The sequence below is a fragment of the Lynx canadensis genome, chromosome D1, assembly GCF_007474595.2.
Source record: "Lynx canadensis isolate LIC74 chromosome D1, mLynCan4.pri.v2, whole genome shotgun sequence".
In the NCBI taxonomy this organism is placed as follows: Eukaryota; Metazoa; Chordata; class Mammalia; order Carnivora; family Felidae; genus Lynx; species Lynx canadensis.
Genome location: NC_044312.2, coordinates 22,977,432 through 22,994,856, shown reverse-complemented (window position 1 = coordinate 22,994,856; position 17,425 = coordinate 22,977,432). Strand labels below are relative to the sequence as shown.

Here is a 17,425-nt window from a genome sequence, read left to right as displayed (position 1 = left end):
ACTTTTATGTCAGCAGGTTAATTTGGCTTTTACATGATTAAATTCTTAAAATATTGGGGTTCCTGCCCGATATTTTTAACATCTTTTAAATAATGGTTTTCTTTGATGTTTCTTTGATATTCTTTAGTATAGTGGAAGTTTTAACCTATAATTTTCTTCTTTGTTCTCTTGTGAAATTGAATTATTTGGAAAGTCTTCAGCTTTAATTTTAATTTTTCAACTCCTTGCTCTCTAAGGGTATGAAAATGATTTGGACAATTGTTAGAGCATATTTGGGCTGTGGGGTGTTGTGACTCATTTCTTTGCTGCATTATTTGTTTCTTTCCCAACAGACTGATACTAGGTGTGACTGGAATGTGCTGAATGTTCTTGCAACGCTTTACATCATTATTCTATGTAGGGTGCTTAGCTCAACTAATGAAGAGAATTGTTTTTTTTTTTTATCATTCATATGCTGCTTAGTAGATGGTGGGCTACTAAGGACTGGCAGACAGCTCCCCCAACCCCACAGCTTGTTTTAGGTAAACTTAGCATGTGGAATTTCCATTAATGGAACAGTTGAATTGAGAATGAATTAGTTTTCTGTAAAATTCTGGGAATTTTTAGGCATCGTATCATAGGGGTTTGGATGAGGGTAAGCTCTAGAGAGTGAGTACCTGGAGTCAAAGCCAGCTTGCACTACAGTCTAGTGACATGGCCTCCCTGTGCTTTGGTTTCTTCACCTGTATAATGGGAATGAATGATAGCTCATCAGGCTCTTGGCCATCTCATTTTAGTGTTCGTGTGATCAGGTAGATGGTTCTCGAGGGCGGTGTTGCTGCTCTGATTGTTATAATTGCTATCGGTGAGATGGGCTGATATCCACAAAAGGGGGTATTATGGTGACACAGTGAATTAGAAACTGTGGAATCAGAATCAAATGAGTGGGGATTAAACTCTGGGGAGCCACAAATGGGGGAATACGCTGGAATTGGTTATATGTTTTTGGACTGGTTAGAACCCAGTGCATAGCAAAGAGCGCAGTTGGGTGAGTATTGAGCTAATACTCAATTAGCTCAATTAGTAAGAGCTAATGGGGAACTTTTGGGAACATTCCTTTGACTTTCCAAACAAGTGAACACCATTTGACTCTCTTGTTCCACATGTTCAATTTTGTAACTTTGTGATCTCCCCTTCTCCCTTCTTATCTCCCCAAACTCAGTGTAAACATACTTCAGTTTAATACCAAGAAAATAAAATTTATTTTGTGAGAGATGTACTTCATACCTACCTTCACTGACATGTTCTTAGAAGCAAGGACTATTGTTGGTACCCTTTGCTAATTTTCTGTTGATAATTTCCCCAACAAATGTTTTTTCTTTTTTAACTTTTTTAATGTTTATTTATTTTTGAAGGGGAGAGAGACAGAGCGTGAGCAGGGGAGGGGCAGAGAGAGAGGGAGACACAGAACCAAAGCAGGCTCCAGGCTCTGAGCTGTCAGCACAGATCCCGATGTGGGGCTCAAACTCACAAGCTGTGAGATCATGACCTGAGCTGAAGTTGGACGCTTAACCGACTGAGCCACCCAGGCGCCCCATCCCCAGCAAATCTTCTTATCTATGGGAAATCCTGGTGTTTTCTGGAATTCTTACATGTATACTTAAATAATGAGCTTGACTCTTACGTCCTTTTAAATTTGTTACTTTTCTTTTGGGCTTACATATGGTCAGAACAGATAAACACTTAACTGGGATTGGTAGCATTAAAGACCACCAATAAAGTGCCATCCCCAAGTTGTTTCCAAGAGAGAAATAGAATAGATGTGGAATCATCAGATGCAAATATTTGACATGGAGATAGGCCAGTTATGCACACTGTCAGTCCCACCCCGGCCACTCCCCTATTTTGTTTCTAGTTGGCCGGCTTAAGTATGTTGCCCTCAAGTGACTGTTGAAGATCGAAGTTTAGCGGTGGAGGTGCATCCAAAAAATTGAACAGGGGATTGTGGAACCAGAACATGACAGGTGGTGGGCAGTCTTCCCTTTTTGGCTGGCCATTCCCTCTTTATCCGTAGGGTTTTTTTTTTTTTTGTTTTTTTTTTTTTTGGTTGTCCACAGTGACAGTAATAATGCTTCAGGAAGGAGGCACTTATGCATTTTGTTGTTGTTGTATTCTTTCAGTTAAGCGCTGAAAACTCCATCTGTTTTCTTCTAGTCCACTGGTTGGCCTCATTATTGTATTTCTATCACTGGAATCAGGGTTTTCAGGGAAACACGGTAATTTTTGTAGTGATACTGAATGCGTTTGCAGGAGAAAACGTTGTGCCACAACTCTGCAAATGCACAGACTTTAAGGTATTCCCAGGGGTGCCTGGGTGGCTCAGTCAGTTAAGCATCCGACTTTGGCTCAGGTCATGATCTCATGGTTCGTGGGTTCGAGCCCTGTGTCAGACTCTGTGTTGACAGCTGAGAGCCTGGAGCCTGCTTCAGATTCTTTGTCTCCCTCTCTCTCTGCCCCTCTCCCGCTCATGCTCTTTCAAAAATAAATAAATGTTAAAAAAAAATAAAAAAAGATATTCCTTCTGGGTCCTATAACATAGAGGATAAAGCTTGGTTGTATTGCATTTATAGAGTTTTCTTAGGGTGGTGGTCTTGGTGGCTTTGGAGGTAGGTGGCATTTATAGGATTCTTTTAACTGTTTTGATTTGGGGGACTGTGAATCTTGTATTTGAAACTGTAATTCTTGTTCTATCCCCCAACCCCACTCTCAACTCAGATTTGCAGGGATGTGTGTGATCAAGGAAATAGCTGTGTGTTTGATTAGTGAACATAGTGTCTTAACTGAGATGATAATGTATTTTGCTAAAAAGGGGTCAGCGCTCAAACTTTGTCAAAGGGCAAAATTCTTATAAACTATTACTGATTAAATGATTTTTATTACGAATGTCTTAATTATATAGAAAAGAAACTAGATGCAAACTTCTTGTAAAACTAAAATTTACAAAATAAATATATTACCACAAAACCAATATAATTCAAAAATGTAAAATCTTTAAAACATTTTTTAGATTTTCAGTATTGTAGAAAGAAACTTTTGCTTGTTTTATATTTCACTTGCTTATTTCATATGATTGTTTTAAAATTTTAAGCGTGATTAGTACGGTTTTTCTTTTTTTAATAATGACCTCGTTTTTAACCACTGGTCCAATATTTTGTGGGCAATCACTTTAAAAGTGCACTACTATATATATAGTACTGAGCAATTAAACAACCCATTCAATGAAGTGTTTGTATGTATTAATATTTGCTTATTGCCGATGAGCCAGAGTGATAGGGGATCTTTGTAATTTGTGTGTTCATGATGTTGTATAAGGCTGTGTGCCATGACATGCTTTTTGAGTTTGTCACACTTATGCCACCATGAGCTGGAAGATAATTCACATCTGCTTTTCCTCTTACCTGTTTCAGAACTTCCTTTGTAGTCTGTATTCTGTAACTTCATGTGACTTTCACATGTCACAGACATGACCCAAAAACACGAATGCAAATTAGGCACTGAAATCTTGTGTCCTGCCTTCATTGTCTGGCTAATGATTCACAGTAAGTTTACAGTAATTGAGTTCCAGAAGCGCAGAAACACAGTGAAATTTATAAAAAATAATTTTCGTCCCTCCGACAATCATTTCGCAGATTAAAATCGAGAAAGAAAGAATAAAAGTTGCTGGAGCTTGAAAAAATTTAAAAAAAAAAAAGAGAAAGAAAACTAAAACCTGATAGTTTTGAGAATCCCTCCAGAATGGGAAGTGACCGTGGATTCTCACGGACATCAATGGACATAAAACCGGATTTCTACTCAAGGCCTTTCTTTTAATTAGGAAGCTGTAGGTAGAAAGGGGTAAGAGGTAAGCGTAGGCCTGGGATTGCCCTGGGTTCAGATGTTACCCCTGCCCTTTACAGGCTCTAGAATCTTGGGGAGGTTACTAGAGTTTTCTTCTTTACTGTTACCTCACTTGTAAAATGGAAACAATACCCATCTTTAGGAATGTTGTGGGGATCAACAATAATGCATGTAAAATCTTTCACCAATAAACTTAATAATTGGTAGTTGTTATCCTTTAGAATAATTAATTTCATAAGACAGCTGTTTGGTAAGATGTACAAGTAGATTTACTTTCACACACAGTAAAGCCAGTTAACTCCCTGCCTAGTGGAAGCAAGAGGCAAGGGTGGGGTAGAGTATCAGAATTATTTGGCAAGGTTTTTCGTGCTGCACATAGAGCCCCGCCTCCTTAAATCATTTCCAAGTGACCTACCATCACCACTGGGACTGGATCATCGCTCTTTGGTGCTGGGGCAGAAAGATGACAGATCTACTGACTAAAGCATTTGAGTCTTTCTCCGGTAACTCGGACGTAGTAAGTGCTTGTACGACCTTTTAAAATCTTAATTTTATAAATACGTATAAAGACAAACATTTGTTTATGCAGGTAAATCAGCGAGTTGATTTTGTCCGGTATCGACAGGGAGTGACTAATCCACCTCGTGTGTATAAATCAGCATTGTGGCATTTTGCTTAAAAAATGTGCTTGTTTTCCTTAGGTATTTTTTTTTGCCAAATTCAGTACTTTAAAAAGTGTTGGCAAGAGGTAGGACAGATTGACTCGATAGTTTTAAGGGAATTTATATAACTCTCTGTGGTTTCACCCAATGAATTTGGCCAGTACTGTCTAAGTATGTTTGAAACACCTCCTTGAGAGTTATCTTCCTAAATTTAATAACAACTTTATGTGGCAGGATTTTATTTACATGGTTTTGACCTTACAGAAATTCATGCCACATTGCAGGAAACATGAGTATGTACAGTAAGAAGCCCTGATGTTTTCGTCTGTAATGCCAATCTCTGTCATAAGTATATGAAGTCTTTTGTTTTAGCTACAAACCCTTCTAACTGTAGTAAAAGCAGAGAATTGCATTTACCTATTGTTGGCCCTATGCCTGTATGACTTTCAAGTCCGTGGTGAATGTTTCTGCGGACTCTACTGGGTTATTTCTGTGGGTGAGCAAAGTGATAATAGTGCTTCTGATATTGTCGGTAGTATCCTTTTCTCTTCAGGTTGAAAAGAACTTTTGATAACATCTTTTATTTACTGTCTTCTCACTTTTGCCCGTGGCTTTTCTGTAATGCTGTGTCCTGCACTGTGTTAGTCATTTAGCTTAAGTACCTATTACATTATACAGCACATAACTATTAGCTATTGATTTAAAAAAAATTGACATAATAAAAAATAGGAAAATATGGGTGTTCACTTCCATCAAAGACCAAATAAACTCAGTGAACAGGTCATGAAGCATTAGTGTTGATTGTCTTAAACTGCTATTTAGGAGTGGGACACTATTCTTGTATCTTCTCTTGGCTTACTAGAATGTTTTTAAGCATATTAAATTAGTAGTCTGTGAAATAACTTCATAATTCACAGGAAACATTGCTGGGTTTCTCTCAATGTACATTCATTCATTCATCGACATTTGTTAAGCACTCATTTTGTGCAAGAAACTTCCCAGGTATGGTACATAGTGGTGAGCAAAATAGACCTGGCTCCTTCCCCTCATGGAACTGACAAACTAGTGGTTAATCCAGGTCAGGTACGAATTTTTCACATTTATGTGACCTGTAAGTATCTAGCCTAGTTCTTTTTTTTCACACTATAAAGAGTCAGATGAAGTCAAATTGTGCACGTTCTCTTCAAGGAATCCTCCTTGGCCATAATTTTGACCCGGGGGAAATCAGGTTAAAATGAAAATCAAAGCCATTACTGAAGAAGGAAAGAAGTTTTAAAGCATGAAGTTTTAGAGCGGTGTGTGGAGAGAGAGTAATGGATTTTTTTTTTTTTAGTTGAATGTAGGGATGTATACATGTAAATTTCCTGCGTCTGAAACACCGTTTTCCTAGCAGGGTCTAAAAGTTTGACCTATTTTGGAGGGGGATGTTACTAATGAAGAGAAGGGATGACACTCTGGTATCAGAGGGGTATCTTTGAGTGGTAGAAGCCTGTCAATACCAAGAAGATTAAAAATGCTGTTTTAGGGACATTTGTTGGTTGAGATTCAGGATGAAAAGCTATGGGGATGTCTGTGTTCAATGCTCCATTGGGGGGCGCGTGATTTAGCCTATATTGTAACCAAAGGTTGGTATTGACTATTATACTATATGTGTATTATAATATACTATGTAACAATTATGTATACTATGCTTGTAATACATGACAGATGATAATATATATAATAATATTAAATATACTGAGTTAAGACAATGAAAACTTAGGTCTATTGATTAGTTGTTTCTCAACATCAGTCTTCAAAGCAGCATAGTTTATAATGAAGATTTTATATTTGGAGTAAAATGAGGAACAGTGGACCAAAAGACATGTAGTGATTGCTTTCTACAGCTAAATTTATTCTGAAACTATGTTTTGCCTGCCTTTTTGTTCTGTTCCACTGAGATGATAGTGGATGGCAGTTTTTAATTTGTCTAAAAAAGTATTCTTGGCGAATGGTTGGCAGGCTTGCATGGGATCATCCAGGTGTATTGCCTTAGTTTTCAGTATCACTGGTTATTGAAATCCGAATTTCTGGGAACCAGTGCTGTAGATTAAACCTAGTAAGTTGTCAGTATGCAGTCGTCTGTCCTGGGATGTGGCTTCTTTGCCATTTCTCGTGCCAGATGTTTGTCTGTGAGATACATGTGCCCAAGGGTTGACGATGCATCAGCATCAAGGAGGGTTCCCTTCTTGCCACAACCTTAAGTTGGCTTTTTATCTTTCTCTAAAAGAAATAGAAATGCCTCACTTGGTTTTCAGTGCACCTTCATTGTTCCCTGTACTGAGGTCAGGAGGCAAGCACCTAAAAGTCTCTCTATATAAAGGCTGCTTTTTAGATGTTTTATTGGTACTGCTGTTGGTTATTTTAATTAGTAGTATGTTTTATGTGCGCCCCGAGGCTGTTCAAGCAAAGAATGTAATTCAAATAAACAAAATAATATCTGATGTTTTGGAACACCCACACCTGCCATCTGGGCCTTTCCTCTTAAGGTAGACTTACTTAGGTTGGCAGAGAAGCTAGGAAGAGAAAAAGGAGATGATTATGTAGAGTTATGAAATGTTTTAAATGTAAATTCTTGGAAAGCTTGATAACCCAAGTGTTAAAATTGGGAAGGCCATTTTCTTCATAAGCAGTGGTTGAAGATAAATACTGAGTGTTCACAAGAAAACCAATCTTTTCCATTGTTTTACATGTTCCTAACAACTTTTACATGTCTCTCTAACAGTGTTTCCAGAGTTCTGCGAGTACCTTAGAGATAATTTGACTGTAAAACGGTGAAGGACACTTTCATAATGCAAGAGCATTTGCCAGGGAAATTTCTTCAGTTTTTTTAGTTGGATATGAAATAAAGGGGCCACCTCTATAGGTTTTTACAATGAAATCGTAAAATAGTCTCCGACTAAAATAACGTGTAAAAAATTTTTCTTTTCAACTTAGCTTTTTTTTTTTTCTGAGTTAACACAAATACTCTTTTTCTGTTTGCAAACTGAAGTGAGCTATATATGCTTTTGACTTAATTTTTAGAGCTGAAAATGTGTTGATTTTGGATATCTTGGCTGGATTCCCCCCCACCCCCACCCCTTTCCCTCTTTCATTAAGTGCAGTCTTTTTTGGAGTTTGCCAGAGATGAGGCAAAACTTGTATAAGAGTTGCACCTGAGCTTTTAAGTGTTTTTTTTTTCCCCTCACTTAAACACGGCACTTGTGAAAGGTTTGTCATAGAATCCTAAAGCTGGAAAAACTTACGTGGTTCTTTTCCCCTTTACAGACAGAACCTAAGCCACACTAAATTAGCAAATGTTCTACCTGGCTGACATTCTCTAGGAAAAAGAAATATATCCATTTGGAGCACTAACTTAATTTTTAAAAAATATATTTAAAATATATTTATTAAAATATATTTAAATGCCTCATAGTAGTTTTTAAACATAATATTTTAAAAATGAGGGCTCCTGTCACTTCTTGAAACTTTTTTATACCTCAAAAATAGTTTTAAATGCTATTGTTTATATGTAATCCAAGAGTTAAAGATGCCAGAAACTTAGGAAATGAGATCATGGTAGTCCCTATTGTGTTACTCTACTTTTTGCCCCCCGCCCATCTTTTTTTCCCCAGCTACCTTGAATATAAGCATGCAGTACATTTTTGTTGTGTAAATGAATGGGAAACTGCTTTTTTTGTGTTTTTAGGCTGCAGATCCCAACTGTACTCACAGTCTGGCTTAGAAAATGGGTCAAGTGAAGAGATTTTAGACTATTAAGCTAAGGATCCAACCCACAACACTCTTATAATTCCAAGACCCACATTAATCATGTCATTGTATAAACAGTGAAGCTGTAACTCTCCTGTAAATCTCACCAAAACAAAACAAAACAAAATGAGACAAAACCCCCCTCATGTTGTTCATAGAAGCCAATGATGACAAGTCCTTAAAAGTATAGGGTCTATAGATGTATCCACATATAAATTGTATTCTACACATGTAAGGTGTTGCTATGTTGTGTGTATAGGAAACGTTGAATACAGTGTAATATAAAAAATTTTAAGAAATAATACCAGAATTTGTATGTCTAAGTCAGAATCTGTAAGCTGTGTGTTCAGTCTCACATTGCTGTTATGCCACGAAATTTGGAGTTCCTTTGGAATTATCTTTACTGGTTATAGCACTGTAAAAAAAAAAAAAAATTGGTGTTCTTGATTTATTGGGAAATAGCCACTAATGAATAAATTTGTGGATAATGTTGGAGTTAGGACACTATAGTGTTAAACATCAGATGTTATCATAACAATGAGAATGGTTTTTACACCTGGTTTACACATTGTCACTGAAAATATTTAACAAAGGATTTTCATAACGGTTTTACACAGAGGAGTGTCACTGGAATAAGTTGATGTGTCTTCCAAGTTGGGTCAGTCTGCTACTATGGTTTTCCCAGTATTTTAGTGTGTGTGTGTGTGTGTGTGTATGTGAGAGAGAGAGAGAGAGAGAGAGAGAGAGAGAGATTTCTGTTTCAATGTGTCATTGGATCATTTCACCATCCTATTTACTGTTGCTTAACTTCATGTCGAAATGTAGCCACTGTTATTTTCTACATAACGCTGGTGGCCAGCTTTGCTTCATTTCTGGTAGACAGGCTGTGCCTAAGGCTACATACAGCTACTTCTTTGGCTGCTTCTTTGGACTAAAAGGATATGCCATTACTGTGCTGTGTTTACAAAGATACCATGATGTTAATTGATTTTTCTATTTTCTAGTTCATCGGGGCATTGTATCTTGAGCATTTCTTTGACTTTAACTGCCTATCAAAGTTTTCTGGGGCTGCAAGTTTTCTTCATACAGCCCAATGCGTATTTTCACGTTTCTATAGACTTAACAGTCCACTTGAGGTAATTAGGTACTGACTACATAGTAATCTATGATTGGCTTGTATGTCCATTTATGAATGTGCTTGCAGAGTCCTATTATCAATGCACGGTCAGTCTTCCATGGTACTATGACAGCTTTGATGAAGCTGTGTCTGATCTAATTCCTGTCACTAGTTGAACAAAGCAGGGGCGCCTAAGAAATCCAAACTCCTTCGGTTGTTTTATGCAGCCATGGTTAAAGATGGAATGAAGTCCTTGGAAACCAGTGTCACTATGTTCCAGGTCGCTAGGAAGCTTCCAGCTCAGCAGGTAACATAATATAAAAGTCATTGTGATGGAGATCCCTTGCCCAGCCAGCGTTGATTCAAGTTTATTTACAGCACAGATATTTTTCTTAGATTTCTAATTTTTTCCTTATTTTGCTATGTCCTAAAGGTTTAATTGTATACAGTAGAATACATTTCATGGAAATGAATTTCTCCTTGAGGTTTTATTTCCTTGTTATTAAAATGAAATCTAAACCAAACCCCTGAGGGCGAGTCTTTTGTAACAGCCAGGGAAAAATTTGTTTCATTTGGTAAACTCTGAGCAATGCCCTGGACATAATAACAACTATATTAAATTTATTACCCAACACTCCTCTAAAGCCCCCTTTCAAATGCATTCATATTCCTCCTCCTCATCCTTCATCAAAACAAGTTAGCTGAATGTCTGTCTGGACCTTTGTAAGATCAGTCTGTTCAAGTTTAACTAGTTCTTCGCAAACTTAAACATTTTTGCTCTTAGCTAGCTTTTGTTTTGTGGTTACCATAACCCTATTATTTTTTTCCCCGTGAAGCCAATGCCAGTGACAAGCTTGAAAATCTACTGATTCGTGGCAAGTGTTGACTCTTTGGTGCCTGCAAAGCAATCCTTTTGAAACTTGCTGTATTTTGTCTTTTTAATAATCTCTCCCAAGTCTCCTTGGAGAATTTCGCTGTTTGCAGCTGTGTTTTAGAATATTCATAATGCTCCTGTCCAGTTCACGGTGGGTGTCAGAATTAGCCTGTTTCCGTGATTTTTGGTTTCCTGTGTTCTAGAAGCAGGAAGAAATAGGCTCTTTGAAAGACAGTGGAACAGGAACACTTGACTTTTTTAAACACACAAATACTGTGAAGAGACCTGAAATCCACACTCAGACCCCTTCTCTTTTGGAGCGTAATTAGGACCACGCTGACTCCCATTGCTGGCAGCTGCTCACTGTTGCCTTTTTCTGCTGGTGACCTTTGATCTCCGTGACCTTTCCTGGGGTTAGTCCTAGGCCCTTTTCATTGTGTTGGAGCTGAAGTGGCTCATGTGGAGTTGATTATTTCTTTGCTCATTTGGCCTTTTTGGTGCCATAACTCCAAGTCACTTCCATTTTATCCCTCTACTCTTGATGGTCCACAGTGAAAGGAAATGCTTTTGCAGACAGCAGGATCAGTTTGTACGCTTGGCTGACTCGATGGAGGCCCTGGGGACGTGGGGGGAAGGGTTGTGAAGCCTGTAGGTGTCAACAGTTTTCGAGAAGTTTGATCTGAATGATGGTGCGATCGTCACCGTGCGCATAAAATGGGCACCGTGGAGAGCTGCGTTTCGTACGGAGGGGTCTGAGTTCTGGTAAGAAGAGATGGCCGCAAGTTACTGATGTGGACCTGGGTGTTTGATGTCCTGCAGCTCTACGTTTGTAAGATTTATATGTTCTTCCTACTGCCTCCGAGCTACTTGGCAGGTCAGAGCATGCATCATCGTCAATTGCACATGACTGCTCTAAGGGATGCTTTCATTTCTAACAGAAGGAGACTAACCTCCGTAGATTAACATGCTATTAGATGGCGTATTTGCTGCAGCTGGACTGAGGAGAGCACTTTGCTGCTTTTCCTCACCTTCCTCCTGCCCCCACCGGCTCCTCCAGTGAAATCACTGAAAGATGGGTGACAGCTGTTACTCTCATTTTTTGAGGCCCCGCGTGTACAGCGTGAGGACTGTCGCGGATCAAAGGCTGGAGCGATCATGAAGGAGTCAGCAGTTGAGGAATGCGTCTGATCACCCTAAACCGTAGTACCTTTGAAGGGTATATGTGTGTGAAATTTGGTGACATTTTGAAACTCATTTTTAAGAAACCCGAGCGTCCATCCCTATTTCATCCCATTTTCTTTTTCGTTTTAAAAGTTTGTATTCATGGTATTGATAAGGTGGATTATTTTGAATGAGGAATTGCTACTCCTTCCAATGTAGTGGATTTTTTTTAAAATAAGGATTAAAAGGGAGCACCTCCTCAAAAGGGAGCACAATCTCGTCTCTCTGTTACTGTCCCCCTCCGATCTCTGAAGCACTTCAGGCTTCTTTCTGTGCCTACTCGGCCTCTTTCTTGGAGTTCCACTTATGCCCAACCCAACTCATTTTCTCTACGCCTTACGGGATGCACTCTGCATTCACGCTGCCATCAAAACAGCGACAACAAGCCGTGGAAACCCTGCTGCTTCTCATGTATTTCCTGTGCTTAAGTGAACGCATGTCAAGCACTCACTCACTTGTCCAAGTAGAAATCTGGACAGCAGCCTTGTTCTTTTACTTAAGGTCAAAGCACTGGGGAGGGGAAACAGATGAGTGGACGGTAGTGAATTCCAAAGATGTCTAAGAGACCGGTTCTTTCCCAGTCCAAATCCTTCACTGTTAAGTTCTATCAATGCCACCTCTTAATAACATCTGGTAAATATGTCCATGTTGAAAAAATTTTTAAAAATCTTTTAAATCTATCCCCTGGTATTTCTCTAGTACACATCTCTACCCTCATTTGCCAGGGCCTTCTAACTTCTCTTCCGTCCCTCGGCCATGCTCCACATTGCAGCGTAAATGATTTTTCAAAGGCACAAGTCAGATCTTGTCCCTTGCCTGCTTAGGAGCCATTAGTACTCCCCTCTCATGATAAAAGCTGATACCTTGACCTGTTTTCTTTTCTTCTGTATGCTGCAGCTTCTGCTTAACTACGCTGCCTTACCTGCTACCCCATATTTCCTCCTCTTATCTGCAGCCATACTTCCTTACTCTTTTTTTATTATTATTTATTTTTTAGAGAGAAAGAGACAGAGCGTGAGCGGGGGAGGGGCAGAGAGAGAGGGAGACACAGAATCCGAAGCAGGCTCCAGGCTCTGAGCTGTCAGCACAGAGCCCTATGTGGGGCTCAAACTCACAAGCTGTGAGATCATGACCTGAGCCAAAGTCCAACGCCCAACCGATTGAGCCACCCAGGTGTCCCTCCTTACTCTTTTGTTAAATGTTTATTAATTTATTTTGAGAGAGAGGGAGAGAGAGTGTGAGAACGGGGGAGTGACAGAGAGAGAGAGAGAGAGAGAGAGAGAGAGAATCCCAAGCAGGCTCCACACTGTGAGTGCAGAGCCCGACACCAGGCTCTATCTCATGAACCGCAAGATCATGACCTGAGCTGAAATCAAGAGTTGGATGCTTAACCGATGGAGCCACCCAGGCGCCCTACCTCCTTGCTCTTTCTAATTCTGCACACACATCGCTCTTTATGTTTTGGAGTACCACCTCCCCTTGCTTTTCCTCTCTCCCGCCTCCCAGAGCCCTCTATCAATTCTCCTGATCATTGTTTCTTCTGAGGTGTCTTCTTAAACCTTCTCTAAGTCCAGGTGAAGTGACCCTTCTGTGTTTCCTGCAGCATCTCTGCTTTGGTCTGTGGCTCAGCCACCTCCCCCCCTCACTTAACTACTTTAATTCTTGAAAACCTCTATTCCCTAAAAGCTTTACCTCTTAGCAAAAACCATTTCCTTGATTTTGATGGGAAAAAATAATCATGACGTATTCCATCCCAATCCAAGATAGCCACGGTTTTCATGGGTGGAAAAAAAAGTCAACTGAGCGATAAAAACAAATTTGTTTAAAAAAAATTGTACAGGTGATAAACAGTATTTTGAAAGTAAATAAGTACAGGATGTTCTTAAATACAGTGCAGTGAGTTTACTGTGCTCAACCAAGGAAGAGAAGACTTGAGGCTGGTGGCTGGAGGAGGAGGACCATGAGGAAGTCCTCCTCTCGAGACAGTGGAGAGACAGGAAGTTGACTTTCAGACAATGAGTCTTTTTAAGGCTCACAGTGGTCTTCACTTACATTGCACTTAAAAGCTTACGGTACAGAAAAACACTTCATGGCAAAATAAAGGCTAAACATGGGAGTGCTCCCCAACTCGCAGAAATGGTGCTCACAGTGCAGAGAGATTAGCAGAAAATGCTCACCGATCTCCCACTCACATGGCATCTGTACACAGAGCACAGTGTTTTGGGTTCATCCAAACACAGCGGGCCATTCCAATTCTCCTGTACGATACTTTCCGACTAAACACTGTGGGGTCATGTAAACTGGTGGGTGTGTCTTTGCCCGAAGCTGTAATATCGAAGTACTCCTTTTTTTGCTTCTGATTGAAAAAGTTCTGACGCTGAATAAAAAGCCATCCAAAAAGTGAAATAACCACAGGAGCCCTTGTGGCAAAAATGTTAGTCGTTCTGTTAGGTGAGTCTGTGTTTGGGGGGCTTCTTAGTTGTCCTTTCCCTCACGCGACCATGAACCTCAGGGAGACAGACGTCCTATCTGTCTGTGGCTGAGTTCCCAGCACAGCCTGATGTAATATTTGTTGAATAAAAGATGGGTTCCTCTGCTTTGAACTCTGAATATATTTCACACGCTCATTGCACTTAATGATACTTTGTTCCAAAGCCAATTATGATTGTGCCCTCTTTTCTCAATTAGGCTGCAGAATCCTTTAGTTCAGGAATGATGCCTGATGCCTGCCTCATCTTCCTTATCTTTGTACCCCTTGTAGGTTCTTGCCCAAAGTAGATTCCCTATGTATGAAATTCTTTGATTGGATGAATGTCTCGTAGAAAAGGTAGGGTTCTTTGAGAAGTCTGTGTAGAAAATGGTATTAGCTGCTTAGGTAAATTATTCAAATATTCAGAATGAAGAAAACTTTTATGGGAGATTTACAATTTGATGTGATTAAGGTCAGGGTAGCTCATTGGGCTGGGAAAAAGAAGTGTATGTTTGACTTCCATAATTGAAATTGTGCTGAATTAATCTTGATAGCATTCAAAAATTTTTCGGTAAACCTGTTTTTTTCTTTCTTTTGCTTAGTTACTGCAGAAGATCCACTTCTTAAAATCAACAGTTGAGAAATAGCATGTTATGGAAGAGATTATTTGCAAATAAAGACCAATCTTTTATTTTTCAAGAAGGAAATTGTTTTTAAAAAAGGAAACCAACTTAAAGACTTTTCTGTTTTGAAAACCTATCCGGGTCCCAAGTGGAGGTTTTGTTCACAGATTAATCACAGTTATTCCCTGAACCTGAAAGAGAACTATAAGAAAATTTGATATAGGACTCTGGGGAGGGGGATGATTCAGGGAGACGGCTTTGATCATCCTTAGGAAAGCAAAGGCATTGCTTCAAAAACAAAAGAATCAAATCGAGAAATTCAGGAAAGACTTTTCCCAAAGGATTATTCTGGCAGCATGTTGAAAAGAGGTTATAAAAGCATTAAGTTCACAACCTGAACAATAAGTTAAGTAAATGTTAGGGAAGTATTTCCTTTCTTATTCTAAGACCAGGCATACCTTTAGCTTGCTTTTGCCAACAGAAATGCTGGTAATCCTGGGCCTGGCCTAAAAGTAGTTTGTTATACAAGACAGATTGCCTTCTGTGTAGATGTCAAGGAGAGGCTTAAAGAAAGCTTTATAAGTTAGGAGATACCAGTCATTCTTTGGGAACATCAAGCTAAGACTCCAGGAACAGCACTCATCCCATGCAAAAGTGGAGGGTCCTCCAACGATTTTTATAGCATGAACAAAAGGGTTGTCCCGATTTGTAGGTTTAATGGTGGCACTCCGCCTAGCTGTTCCTTTTTTTTTTTTTTTTTGTAGCTTATAGTCTTTTCTTTGGAGAGATTGTCCTACCAGGTGCTTTCTTGGGAGGATCTTCTCAGACACTTAATCAGCCACTCAGAACTGCCGTGAAAATAATAGAATTACGTTGGCCGTAACTGAAGTTATGATCAGGGTAGAAGAACTTCCTCATGCTCATGTTAATTTCTTCTGGGACCAGTGAGTTGGATAAGTCTCAAGAGTTCAGATTTTCACATAGGGAATTGATCATGTCTTTATTAAAGCCCTGTAGTAAGGCAAGAACAAATCCAGTTTAAAATCCAGTGCCTTGGAGCACCTGGGTGCCTCAAGTGTTTTGAGCATCTGATCTGGGCTCAGGTCATGATCCCAGGATCGTGGGATTGAGCCCCGTGTTGGGCTCGGTGCTTAGCATGGACCTTGCTTGGGATTCTCTGTCTCTCTCCCCTTCTGTCCCTTTTCCCTGCTTGCATTCTCTCTCTCTCTCTCTCTCTCTCTCTTAAAAAAAAAAATCCAATGCCTTGAATTATTTTACTGCCTCTAGTAGTTTAGGGAAATAGAGGTGTTTAAATGCTTTTTGGACAAGAAAAGCAGTAGGGAAGGGAGAACAAAGCTTTGAAATGAATGGTAATTTACTATTTTTAATGCCAGCAAATATTGCCAAAAAACGTCTGTCAGCAGTTTTCACACACAAATTTATTTTTAGAGAAATGCATGTTACAAATTAAAATCACCCAGTATAACAACAGTGACCCGTATCCTATTTTACAATAAATTTTGGGTAAAAAGCAGAGATTTTTGTGTCCGTGGTGTTTTTTGTAATTAAAAGTTCAGAGATTAACAAGGTTGATGAATGTGGCCTGCAGCATCCATTCCTTTTATTTTATTTTTTTGTAGTTTTATGTATATTTAGAATATTATTTTTAAAAGTCTCTCATAAGATTAGGCAGTAAATGTTGCTCTATGCCTTCACAGATATTTTAATGAATTGCTCAAATTCATATGTTACATCCAAGCTTTGTTCACCGCAGAGTTGGGATGTAAATCATACTCTGGTGACTGGGAGTCTACCCCCCTACTGTGTTGATGGTGCTTACTGGGGGATAGAGTTATGCATTATTGCCATTTGGGGGAAAACTACTTGCCAGTATATAAGTTAGGAGTATTAAAAATGTTTATACTCCTTGACTCAGTAATTCCACTTTAAAAAATCTATCCTAAGGACATAAGTAGAAGAGTGATTAATGATTTACGGACAAAGATTCATGACAGCATTATCTGTAATAGCAAGGAAATACATATGTGTACGCACACATATCAAAAATGTACCTGGGGTACCTGGGTGGCTCAGTCGGTTAAGAATCTGACTTCGGCTCAAGTCATGATCTTACATGGGTTCGAGCCTGCGCTGGGCTCTGTGCTGACAGCTCGGAGCCTGGAGTCTGCTTTGGATTCTGTGTCTCCCTCTCTCTCTGCCTCTCCCCTACTCATGCTCTGTCTCTCTCTCTCAAAAATAAACAAACATTAAAAAAATAAAAAGTAGAAAACATACCTAATTATCCAGAAGAGAGTGACTAAAGTGTGTCTATTCAATAAAGTTATCAATCACTGTTAAAAATTGTGTTTATGAATTATTTAATAAGTAAAAATGATCATTAGATGAAAAATGGATAAAGCAGGTTTAAAACTGTATTGCACACATTATGACCGCAATTATGTACATAAACACATATACGAAAAGGATTAGAAGGAAATGCATCAAAATATTGATGTGTTATCTTAAGGTGGTAGAATTGTGTTGACTTGTTTTGGTTTATCATTTATGCACTTCCCAGATTTTCTGTTATGAATGTGTAGGGTTTTTTGTTTTTTTTTTGTTTTTTGTTTTGGTCAATGAGCATTTGTAGAAACTTTCTGTTAACAATTTTCTACTTTGTGAAAGTAGCATATTCAATGGAGAATATGTGAAGAAAACTTGAATATTTTGTTTAAAAATATCGTCTGGCATTATGTTAACCACATTGGGTACTTTAAAAATTTTTTAAATGAG

At 39.0% G+C, this 17,425-nt stretch overlaps 1 protein-coding gene across 2 annotated transcripts in view; it reads left to right on the top strand.

The window, feature by feature from the left end:
* Positions 1-17,425, top strand: part of CDON (cell adhesion associated, oncogene regulated) — a 103,332-nt gene that overhangs the window by 13,542 nt on the left and 72,365 nt on the right. Inside the window, exon 1 of one of the 2 annotated variants that reach the window (XM_030332224.1) lies at positions 3,156-4,393. The exons of the other annotated variant lie outside the window; for it this stretch is intronic. The gene's annotated coding sequence lies outside the window, so the exon portion shown is untranslated. Of the gene's footprint in view, positions 1-3,155; positions 4,394-17,425 lie in introns of those variants that run through there. 2 annotated transcript variants of the gene reach the window in all.